The following is an 11994-nucleotide window of genomic DNA, read 5'->3' as shown; positions in this document are numbered from 1 at the left end:
AGTAAGGGGGGGAATGGGATTGGGGGTAGGGGAATTGGAGTTATGTTTTGCTAAGGGGGGGAATAGGAAGAGGGAATGGGAACAGGGACACAGACAAGCCTCTGTGGTGTCAGAGCTGGGAAGGGTGATACCGAGGAAGGAAATTGGAATCATTGCTTGCTGGAAGTTTACCCCAACAAACATTGAATTGTTTGCACCTCTTGAACTGCGGGTATTGCTGCTCTCAGGTCATGCGAGAAGGCCCCGGGAATGGGAGCATGATGGGATAACTCCTCTAAGAAGTACGTCTTTCAGGGTGTGAAAAACCCTGGAATCAGTATAATTAAGCTGACCTAAGCCACGGTTAGATAGTGCTAAATGAAAGGAAAGATTGTTCTGTCAATGTAGCTATTACAGGGATGGAAAACCCCTCCACTCACTGTAGCAACTGTCTACTCCACAGTGCTGTAGCAGTGTCACAGCAGCATTTTAAGTGTAGACAGCCTCAGAGTGAGACCAGGTCTGGCTCTGTGGATGCTCAGGCACTACAACAAGAGCAGTGACAATACACTAATGCTTCCGTAGTTGGCAGGATTCAAACTTGCCTGGGGAGACCCCAATGGATTTCTAGTCCATCGCCTTAACCACTCGGCCACAACTACTTGGTGTATAGGTGCTTCACTACACAATGATTCTGTTCTCACTGAATTGTCACTTCCAATTGCTCAGACCAGCTCCCCCAGCACACTCCTGGCTGTGCATTAGTGTAAGTGTGTCCATAGAGGAACAACAAGAGTTCCTGCCCATTTCCCTTCCGGCTGGAGCATGATTAGAGTGTGTTTGTGGTTAACGACATTGCTATAGATTGTTGTTCATTCCCCACACTGACAATTCAGACCGTCCTGTTCCTATTCGAATCTCCACCAGATCATGCCAATAGCCGGAGTCAGGATTTCTCTGGGGCACTGAAATGTTTCAGGGGGTTGGTGCATGAACTCAGCCTTGCATCCATCCCTGATGTTTCATGGACTAACAGCAGCAGCGTAAAGAAAGAGCTGATCCAATATCTCACTGTCAGAGGTGAAGGTGGCCTCGTCCCGTCTGCATGACCATTGCCATTGCAGGAGAGAAGGTTTCAATGGAATCGAATGCCCTGGCTCAGACAAGAGACACACGGAGGTTTTGCTGTTCATGGATCTGTGCAAAGGAAATTGTGTCTCTGTGTGAAATTGAGGAGGGAAATGAAACGTCCCCATGGTGGCCCAATGCCCTAAGGAATGTGGGCGATGGACTCCGGCAGGGAAATGATTTCACAGGATCAATGTATTGCCCTGATTAAAAGCTATGGCTAAAAGGCAGCCACTGTTGTCAGTACCTGAACCTGCGTAGGGATGCCCAAGTGCGTATCAAGTCCATTGCCGTAACCAGGGGTAGTCGATTATTTTATCAAGATTCAAATTTCTTGGTCAAGGTATAGTCAATGTATAGACGCCAGAGAAAATAATACACTGATAAGAAGAAGAATATAGAAATATTTTGCAGTCACTATGGGCATAACTAAGATAATTGTTTTGTGTTTCACTCTTTCTTATGGCACCACCTTCCTTCCCTTTAGACTTCTAGTTTACCAAGGGTAAAACTAAACATCTCTTCAGATAGCAGGGAGTGTTTGTGTTCATTCCTGCTAGCTACACAGGGATTTGATGTAGCTGCTTTCAATCCTCCGGCTCTGCCGGGATAAGTAACATTTCAGGCTGTCACTGAACCGAAGGAGGGAAATCATTTTTTGACAGGTTACGCCTCCTCTTAAAGGTGTTTGTCTTGCAGCCTTGGTTCCCAGGTCTCTCCAGAGGGAAGAAAGTTTCTGTGCAAAATACCAAAACTTTTAACAGAGCGGAGGGAAAGGCAACGGCCACATGATGAGGCCAATATGTACCACAACATGATTCTTTTATGTGGGATGACTCTGAACACTGACTGATCTGCACTCTCTTGTGTTTGAAAAGATGTTTAGTTTTGCACTTGGGAACCTATAAGGCTGAAGCAACGTTATGGATAGTGACACTGCGATTGAAGGGTGATTTAAGGTTGTAAAAATTGTTAAAAACACTGAGGTTAAACGTGAACTGCCTGTTATTAAAGGCTGGTTTCCCCACGTCGGTTCCATAAGCTCTGCTAGAAAGGCCCTGGGTTCTCTCCTGCGTCGGTGGGAACTCGAGGGAATCGTCCCCTGCTGCCCTTGGCTCCAGGCTGATTTTTCTGGGGAGGGGGCGTGGAATTGAGTTGTTTGCTGTTGAGAAGGGAGCCAGGCCAGTTCTCAGGGAACGAGAACTCCCAGCATCTGCCCAGCTCAGCTGCCCTGTCATAGCCTCTGTTCCCCTGGGGGCCCTGCATGTTTGACTCTAGAGCAGGCCGGGAGCAGCAGCTGAGGCAGAGGACACCTGGGCTGGGCAGATAGGAGGGAGTTTAGCAAGTGGAAATGGTAAAACTGCAGTGAAGTATTACCTTGGACTCGATGGCATTTCTCCATTGGTCTGTCTGCTTTGGGGCAGGGACAATGACGCGTCCTGCTGCATTCGTCATTTCAAAGGGCGGTTTAGGATTTTCATTCTCAGACACGGTGCACAAAGCAGGACTCAACCCAGGGTGCAAACGAAATGAGCTACTCACAGGTTCTGGCAGCCACAATGAGCCTTTGGTGCGAGACCTGCCCCTGTCCCAGAGGGAGGGGGGTGTCTACAAGGGGCTGGGACCACTGATCTATCAGCATCTAACTCCCAAACTTTCAGTAACTATTATCAGTGCCCGTGAGTGTAACTTAAACCATGAGAAAAACCACACTAGGCTAGACCAAAGGCCCATCTAGCTCTGAATCTTGTCCTCTGACAGTAGCCAATACCAGGTGCCCCAAAAACCACCACTCGGAATGGAACCCAGGATCACCTGTTTACAAGGCAGGTGCTTTAGCCAGCTAAGCCATGGTGCCTGCCTGGGTGTAAGATATAGCGTCTGCCCACACCTGACTCCCTGCCATCTCCACCAGGACCTGACAAGCTTTCCTTGTGTTTGGATTCTGCAAAGCAGAGGAGCAGGTGACGTTTTCCTTGCAAGCTGTGTGTGTGAGTGAATCTTTGGTCAGGTCTGCACTACAAAGTTGTTTTAGCAGAAATATATTGCTCAGGTGTGTGAAGAACACACAACGCTCCCTCGGTCGGCAGCTTGGTGTGGCTGGTGTACACACTGCAACGCCACGTCTGACGACAAAACTGCCCTGTTTTGGTGACAAAATAAAACCACTTCGATGAGAGGCCTAGAGCTTTTTGCAGCAAACTGAAAGTGACAGAGTGCCAATGTAGATGCTGCTGGTCATTAAATCACCATAACTGGCCTCCGCCAGTATCCCACAATGCCCACCGTGAACTCACCTGCCCTGCATTCCTGCTACAGAGGCTGGGCCCCTCCCCTTTCATAGCTCCAGGAAGTTCTGGCAGCTGAGCCTGCTGCTCTGGTCCAGCAGCCAGGAGCAAATCACTGCCGTGGAATGCTGCTCTCCGGCACTGCGAACACAGAGCAGGGGGCGGGAACTTCCATACATGGGGGGGCCACCGGCATCCGAACTGTGACACCCCATGACACCCCTTCCCTCGAGGCTCTTACCTTCTAAAGAGTGACGGCTGTTTTCTAGTAAAATCACTAAAAGGGAAGGATAAAACTCAAAAGAGGTTCCTCCTGGCACTCACGTCCATGAACCCGAATACTCCCTCAGTCCTCAAAGAGAGACCTGGAGAAGGAGACTTGCTGAAGCAAAGCCACAGGGGTCTCTGAGGTTTCCCTGGCCCCTCGCCCCTGTCCTGCCTGGCTGATGTCAGCATCTCTCTGTGAGGTCACCACCTCCACCCCTCCACCTTTGACCAATAGTCTGAGGTCCTGCAAAAGGCCTTTGTGATGTCACTGCCACACCCCTCCCTTGCTGTGCCAATGTCCTGCCCCTGGCCAGGCACTTTGGAGGTTTGAGCTACTCCCTGTGGATCACCCCACTCAAGGAGCGTTCGCTCTAGGCAGCAAGCCGGCTAGACAGGGAAACATCAGACGCTGCTCCCAATGCTACACTCAGTTTTTTAGAAATTAGTTGACTTTATGGCCAGAAGAGACCATTAGAGCATCTAATCTGACCCCCTGCGTATCACAGGCCTCCTGTAGGACACCATAGCTACTTTTGGGGCAAACACATTCCAGAAAGGCATCTAGTCTTCATGAAATGAGATCAAGAGATGGAGAATCCACCACTTTCCCTGGTAGCTTGTTCCTGTAGTGAATCATCCTCGCTGTTGAATATTTGTGCCTTAGTTGTAATATGAATTTGTCTCTTTTCACCTTCCAGCCATTGGGTCTTGTTATTCCTTTCTCTGCTATTTTAAAGAGTCCTTTAATACCCAATAATTTCTCTCCATTAAGGCACTTCAATGAAGTCACCTTTCAATCTTCTTTTGATCAGCTAAACAGGTTGAGCTCTTTCAATAGCTCCCTAGAAGGCATTTTTCTCCAGCCCTCAGAACATTTGGTGGCTCTTTGCTGCCCCCGCTCCAATTTCACAACATCTTTTTCAAATGAGGATGCCAAAACTGGAGGCTATTCCAGTATCAGTCTCACTGATGCCGTGTCACCTCCTGTGACGTTATTGACATTAACTGGATAGATCACCGTTGTGACCACTGTTCTATATTTGCAGCCAATATTGTAGAAAGGTGTCGTGCAAGGGGTCTATGGAGAGGTTCTGATTGTCTGATTATAATGATGCTATCTCTAGATGTGTATCATTTTTGTAGTTGACGTTATGAATATTGGCTCTATGCTGCCTGTATTTCAAACTTGTGCTCTGCTTCCGGGGAACTGCCCAGACAAGTTGGTGTCAGTTCTGCCTAGCAAGCTTGATGGCCCATTAAGGACCATCAGCTATACAATTGCCCCATTGAGAGAAGGCAGATACGCTTTGTGACTCAGCAAGGTAGCAGGGACCTGCCTATGGACAGAACTCTAAGGTTTTTCTATGCCACGTGCTGGATAGAGTGTCCTTGGGACAAAGAAAGCAAAGACCACATGGCAAGAGACTATAAAAGGCTGATGCCTCGTCTCCATCTTGTCTTCAATCCTGCTTCATACCTCTGGAGGGACTTTGCTACAAACTGAAGCTCTGTACAAAGGACTGAATGACCCATCCCAGCTTTGAATAGACTCCAGAGACTTGATTTGAACCTGCAGTTTATTCCATCACTGTTACAAGCCTGAACCAAGAACTTTGCCATTATTGTATGTGAAGGGTTCAAATCCATGTGCATTTTATATAACAACCTGGTCTATGGATTGTGCCAGTTCTTTTCCAGACCCAAAGTCCAGAGTATGGTCAAGGACCAGAGGCCTAGCAAATAGTGACCAGCTAAGAGAAAGCTGGGTAAACAGAAAGCCTTGCTTGCTAAGATAGGCCTGGTCAGCAAATTGACAGCTGTTGGAGCTAAGAACTAAATGATTGTGTCTTATTCAGAATTGCAGACTAAACAAAGAATCCCTATTCCTATTGTGTTTGTTTCTTCTCTAGGGAGATGTTCTTCCCACAGATCCAACCTTGAGTTTATGAAAAGTTGGCACGTCAGTATAAGATATGGCATCCTTCCACCTCCCTTCCAAGGGACCAATGCCTGCCTTAAGACACACAGAAAACAATCTTTATTGCCATATACTTTCACTCTTTCTTTGCTTTAACCCCTAGGAATGTACCTGTTGGACAATCAAAAGAGTTGCCCCATTCCTATGGATCCCAAATCAGAATTCAACATATATATTTTATACTAATAACATTTTATCAAAGTATTAATGAAATGTTAACTTGCTAACTTGAGACCATGGGTGGAGACATTATCTAACCTGTTAATCATTGGCTAATGTGCTTATCCTGTCTTGCAAAACCTGTCCTGGGGTGTGGAACTGCCTAGCCTGTCACTTTCCCCCACCCATGGAAAATCTATATATTCTATTGTGATTAATTAACCGTGTCTCTGAGCCTAATAAGTCCACTCCGCCAGCACTGTGTGTAATAAAGTCCTATTCTTGACCTCTACACGGTGTAGATTTGTGTCCTTCACAGACACCTGCTGAATAAAGAGGAGATTCAGCATCTAGCTTGGCTGAATGTGTCTCCTCTCCCCACAGCTTGGTGATCTTTTGAGGAAATGGAGAAGACTGCCTTTACCTAGCTGTACATCACTTGCAAAAGAAACAGGTCTTTTTGGTGACAAGTGTTGAAAGGAGCCATTAGACAAATGTGGAGACAGTAAAAATGTCCCCCAATTGAACTGGCTCTGTGGATGCTGAAGCCACAACACAGAGCACTAAACACTATATGAGAACGGCTGGTGTCAGAAGAGTCTCTACCAAAGCCTTTTCCCACCAGCAGGGGCCTCTCTGTGCACAGAACTCCTGGTAGCGTGATGGCTGCAGGCAGTGGAGAACTCCATTTTGTCATCTCTTTTGTGGTGAACATCTGCAGTGGCTGTTAAAAGGTCTCTAGACAGTGATCTTTGGGAAGAGCTGGCTGAAGAACGTTCCTACTAACCAGGAGAGCCTGGCTTGGCCCGACAGTTCTTCCTTGCCGAACCTAGTGTGTCTGTTGGCTCCTTTTTTTGTATCTCTTTTCAGAAAAAGAAAAGATCTGTCAGCAGAATCCTTCTAAGTGCTTGTTCAAGACAGAGAGAGCCTTCCTTGCGGCTAAGTCTTGGTGCCATGGGGCATGCCTCACTGCAGCACCTCCTGCTGACCATCCTAGCAATTAGCTCTGGTTCACCGGTGCCTTCATCTAGTAGCGTCTGGCCACCATCTGTTCTATCATTAGGACCCATGTCGCTCTCAGGACTTCAGTGTCCTCTTATGGACACAGCCCTCTGGCTGTGCCCCACTCAGTTCTCTCCCCTCTGCTGGGTGGGGTGGGGGGATGTCCTCTACCCAGACACTTGCCTCAGTGGCCGGCTGCAGTCCAGGGTGTAGCCACCTGTGTCAGTGGCTACTGAGGCAAAAGGTGTGAACCTCCAACCCTGCCATCTGTTTCCCTGGACCATTTCCCAACAGATCTAGAACCTTCCTCCACCTTTGTATCAGGGCCTTAGTCTGGCAGTAGTCAGCCAGGAGGTCACTCATGCACCCCTTACGCCAGCACTACTCTGATCATGGTGCCCTCCCTGCTCCTGCTCCCCTTCCTGCCTTCCTTCCCGGCAGCCAATCCTCCCTCCTCAAACTCCAAGGAGGGACTAACTCTTGCTGTGCTGAGCAGCTCTTTATATATGGGCTGCTCCAGCAAGCCTTCTCCTGATTGGCTCTCCCAATAATCCCTTTCTTGATAGGCTGGGTTCTGCACAGCCTCTTCAAGGCTGCCTTAATCTTTCTCCTGCTTGTTTGGGGCAGACGGCCCACCACACATGGAAAGTGGCAAATGAGAAGTCTGGAGCTGAAGGAAAGGTTACCATGACTCAGAACTGAGCCGAGGTTGCTGTGACTGAAACACAGATCACTAACCATTATATGATCACAGTGACTGGTGGGAGAGGCACATGTTAGAAGCCCTCTGTCTACTCAGCTGTGGCTTTCTGTGCACAGAGAGCCAGACACCTCAAGGTCTGCAAGTCTTGAGGGAAATGGAGAATGTCTGTACTTTAGAATGTGCAGGTGTTGACTTGAACCATCAAATGAAACAGTTGCAAATACTTTCTTCAGGCAGGCACCATGGCTTAGCTGGCTAAAGCACCTGCTTAGTAAACAGGAGATCCTGGGTTCAACTCCCAGTGGTGCCTTGGTGTATGGCTTTTGTCTCCTCTGCTCACATTTTCCTGTGTCTTCCTAGGAAACAGAAGAGGCCTCCCTTGGTATCCAAGTCATTGTTTGCTAAGGAAAAGGCTTCTTTGGAGAGAAGCATTGGAAACAATCAAATCATAAACCTGGAGTTGATGAAAACGCTGCTATGACTGGCATTGGCATGGTGGTTGCTTCGACTGCAATTGCTGCAACACGAGAGCCTGCACCACACATCCTTGTGATTTCCTGGAGATGTTCACACACAGATGTCATGTCACCTTCCTTTTGATTGTCATTGATGAAAAATGGAGCGGTTGGGAGAAAAGTCCCAGAGAGTCGCACCGTGGCTAAGCTGGGTGACTCACCTGCCAGGTAAAGTGGAGTTAGGGATGCAGCTCCCAGTAGTGCCTTAACAAATGTGTCTGCTCTTCCCACCTTTTGGTGAATCTTTTGCGGAAACAGAGAAGACTGCCTCTGCCTTGCAATGCAAATGCTTGCAAAAGAAACCAGTTGTTTTTTCTGACAAGTGTCAGAAGGAGGCACATAAGAAATGTGGAGACAAGTGTAAGCAGAGTCAGGATGAGCCCCACCCTGACATCTGGTGGTAAATTATGGGGAGTGCGGAAAGTGTTGCATTGGTATTTCGGTTATTTGCATGGGCACTCCCACCCCACTTAGCATACCACAAAGCAGCATGGGATGGTTATTTTCACAGCTGTGGGAGCCCCAATTTCGTTGTTATTGGGGCAGGAGGAATGAAATGTTGTCACCCTGATTGGGTAAATGGGGAACAACAAAATTGTCTTGTGATGGGGGGTTTCATTGTCAGCTGGATAGCGCTTGCTAGATGGGGCACATGGGTTCCAAAACCCATTGAAAGGAGAGAGGCTGGGGACTGGTGTGTGTACCTTATGGTATGGGCCCCTTTTGAGGGCCTGGAACACCAATTGCACTTCCTCCTCTTTCCACTGTTAAAGAGCAGAGCTAATTTTGAATCCTTTAGGAGTCTATCTAGAGGTTGCTGACTTGAATTCACTTGGGCCATGTGGCACTGGGGCTCTCCTACTACAAGTTGAAATCACTAAGAGCTGAAATCACTAGAAAAAGCTAAGCTTACGGAGCTGAGATCACTGAGTGCTGTGTTAAATAGTGGGAGAGCCTGAAGATCGATCACCAAGCAGCTGGCAGAGCGGAGCAGTCTGCAGCACGTTGGAGCAGCCCATGGAACAGTGAGCAGTGTGGAGCGGTTTGTGGGGGACGGCTGACGTGGTTCACGGGTCTGCTGGAGGAGCGGCACAGCTGGTGGAGTGGAGCCAGTCGTGGTGAAGGCTGCAGCAGAACCCCACGGAGAAGCGGGGCAGTCGGCCCTGGCCCATGTAAGGTGTCCCTTAGCACCCTGCGTGTGCGACCCCCCCCCCCCATTTCCACCCAGGCTGGGGCGGGGGAAAACTCTGCAGATAAACTTTTGAACTCTGGGGTGGCACTGACCAGGGACAGAGACTTTTGGGTTGTTGGACTTTGGGGTGATTGGACTTAAGACCCTAAGGACAGTGCCAAATGTACTTGGAGGTGGGTTTTTGCTTATGCTTTGTGTATAGTCCTGTTTGTGGTGTCTCTCCAACGTGATGCCACATTGTTTCCCTCCTTTATTAAAGGATTTTGCTACACTCAGACTTCGTGCTTGCGAGTGGGGAAGTATGCCTCCTAGAGGCGCCCGGAGGGGTGGTAGGTAATGGTCCCAGGTCACTGGGTGGGGGCTCGAGCCAGTTTTGCATTGCGTTATTGAAACAGAACCCCTGGATACTGAACCCGGCCCTTGTTGCTGCCAACTCAGAGGGGCAGAAGGGTTACACAAGGAAAAGGTCATCGTAACTCAACTTGCATCCATGGCTCTTGAGGCCAGAACGCAGAGCACTAAGCACTGTATGATCACAGCAAAATCTAAACATTACACCTTATTACACTAGTCAGTAGTTAGGTCAAGCAATTTTCTCATCCTACTGGATGTTCCCCTCCTTAATACATAGAATTCCCCCTAAAACCTGGATTACTGTCCTCAGATGACCTTCATTTTCTCAGGATTCCTGCTGCTTCCAGCATAGGTGGGGGAGGAGAAAGGCAAAAACATGATGCCACAGTCTCCTATTTTATATCCTTAGTTCAAGTGTCTAGAAGACACTTGCCCAGACGTGTCCGGGTGGGCTCTGCTGAGTCACTAGGTTGGGGAATCCTCCTGGTGTGGTCTTGTGCAACTGACTTGTGCTCATAGACTTGAGCGGTCCCCACAGTGTTGTGTTTGGGCATCTGTCACTGAATTGGAAATCCCTTAATTACAATTCCTCTGCTGATTCATGGCTGTTGCACACCCTCCTCGGCAGGGGTCACTAGCAAAATTATAGCCTATTTCAGTAACAACCAGACAGCAAAATGCATAACTTCACACACCCTCATGCTATACATATTTGGGCAGAATAACCGATTTCAGCAGATCATGACTTTTCATATGATAACTTACATGGACTGGTTGGTAGGACATATCACAGCCATATATGAATGATGACTATGTGAGCTACAGGGAGCTATTTTGAAGTACAGCATGTCACAAAAGCCTCTAGAGACTGGCCTTTGGGAAGAGCTGGCTGAAGAGCCTTCTGAGTAACTGAGAGATCCAGGCTTGGCCCTGCCAGTTTGTGCTTGCGAACTAAACTTCTCCGTTGGGCTCCCTTTTTTGTGTCTCTTTCACAGAAACAGAGCAGAAGTTCTTGGCCAATCCTTGAAAGTGCTTGTTCAAGACACAGAGAGCCTCTGTGCTGGGGCAGGGGTAGGGCTGCAGGAGGTGGTCGGGAGTGGAGGTGCTTCCCACGGGCAGCACAGCTGCCAAAGTGACTGGCACACACTCCCCTCCGGCAGTGGCTCCTAGGCAGTGGGATACGGGGGCGGGTCAGCTGTGGCGTTTGCACTCCGGGCTGCAGGGATATGCCGGCCACTTCCAGGAGCAGTGTGGCAGGGAGGGAGGGGGCAGAGTGGGCAGGGAGCCGCCTTAGCGCTGCCGGCACATCTCCGTGTGTCACTTGGGGAGGCATCAGGTCTCTGTGGGCTGCCTGGGGCAGGGGCAGTGGCCAAGGGGGCTCGGGCCACCCCTTTGCCTCCTCTCTCCAGGCTCCCAGCCCATCTTGCCGGCCCACAGGGATTTTAGGGTGCAGCAGCACAGGGAGCAGGAAGGGTGAACCACAGCAGCTGCCTCCCCCACATGCAGGAAAATGGCTTGACCTGCTGGCCCCACGGACTAAGGCACCAGGCCTCCAGCTTGCCCCATTCGACCCAATGGGTTGATCTTGTGTCCAGAATTATTTGCAGTCGGGATTTCCCCCAGCAGTGCCCCACAGGGGTCCAGGGTCAGCTCCAGCACAGGCCACACAGGAAGGCTTAATGCTCGAGCTGCAGCACATGCTGGGCAGGCTCTAGACCGGGCTCCCCATGGCAGGAGAGAAGAAGACTGGGTCCCTGGAGGGGCAGGCTGGGGCTTCCTGGATCCCATTTGCTCACAGCCAGCGCCCTGCCCCCACTCCCATGTCATCAATGGCGCCCCCAGGTCAGCCAGAATGGAGCAGCGGTTTTCACTGCACCAAGTCCACTTATGGCTTACAGGCAACTCCCAACCCCGCCCCCCCAGCCCACATCGGCCAGAAAGGAGCCCACTCAGCCTCGCCATTGCTGCTTTTCCTTCCCCCCAGAACCCCGCTCCTCCTGGGCTGCAAGGAGCCACCCCTGGGAAGCCAAGAGGCAGGCACAGGATTCTGCCTCCCAGCAGCCAACCGCACCTCCCCCAGCTTTGCAGAACGAATGGTGACGCTCTACTAACCCCACTTAGCCGCACTGAGGCGCTTAGCTTCTGCCCTGCCTTCCTCAGCTTGACTTTCCTCTTTTGCCCCATTCCTGCCTCACTTCCTCCTTTGTCAAGTCACGCAGAGGAGGCCAGCAGGAAGAGGCGGCCTCTGTAGGCCAACCTCCCAGGGCAGAGGAGGCCAAGCCACAAGGCTTCAAAAGGTGACTGGTCCAGATCCTCTAGCTTTCCCCTGCTGAGGCCAAGGTGCTTTCTCCACTGCTGTCAGCACCCTCTGTCATGCAGGGGTTGGAGGTATCCCACGGACAGGCCAATAGGAGAAGGAGGAGGCCTTC

At 49.9% G+C, this 11994-nt stretch overlaps 2 non-coding genes across 2 annotated transcripts; one reads left to right on the top strand and one right to left on the bottom strand.

The window, feature by feature from the left end:
* Nucleotides 1-559: 559 nt before the first annotated feature.
* TRNAS-AGA lies at nucleotides 560-641 on the bottom strand. Its single transcript has one exon. It is a non-coding gene; the product is annotated as a tRNA-Ser (tRNA).
* A 7099-nt stretch (nucleotides 642-7740) lies between these two features.
* On the top strand, nucleotides 7741-7814 carry TRNAT-AGU. Its single transcript has one exon. It is a non-coding gene; the product is annotated as a tRNA-Thr (tRNA).
* Nucleotides 7815-11994: the final 4180 nt, after the last annotated feature.

This window comes from Mauremys mutica, unplaced genomic scaffold (genome assembly GCF_020497125.1).
Source record: "Mauremys mutica isolate MM-2020 ecotype Southern unplaced genomic scaffold, ASM2049712v1 Super-Scaffold_100070, whole genome shotgun sequence".
In the NCBI taxonomy this organism is placed as follows: Eukaryota; Metazoa; Chordata; order Testudines; family Geoemydidae; genus Mauremys; species Mauremys mutica.
Note: the sequence above shows the minus strand (reverse complement) of the source record. Positions and strands in the feature narration are given on the sequence as shown.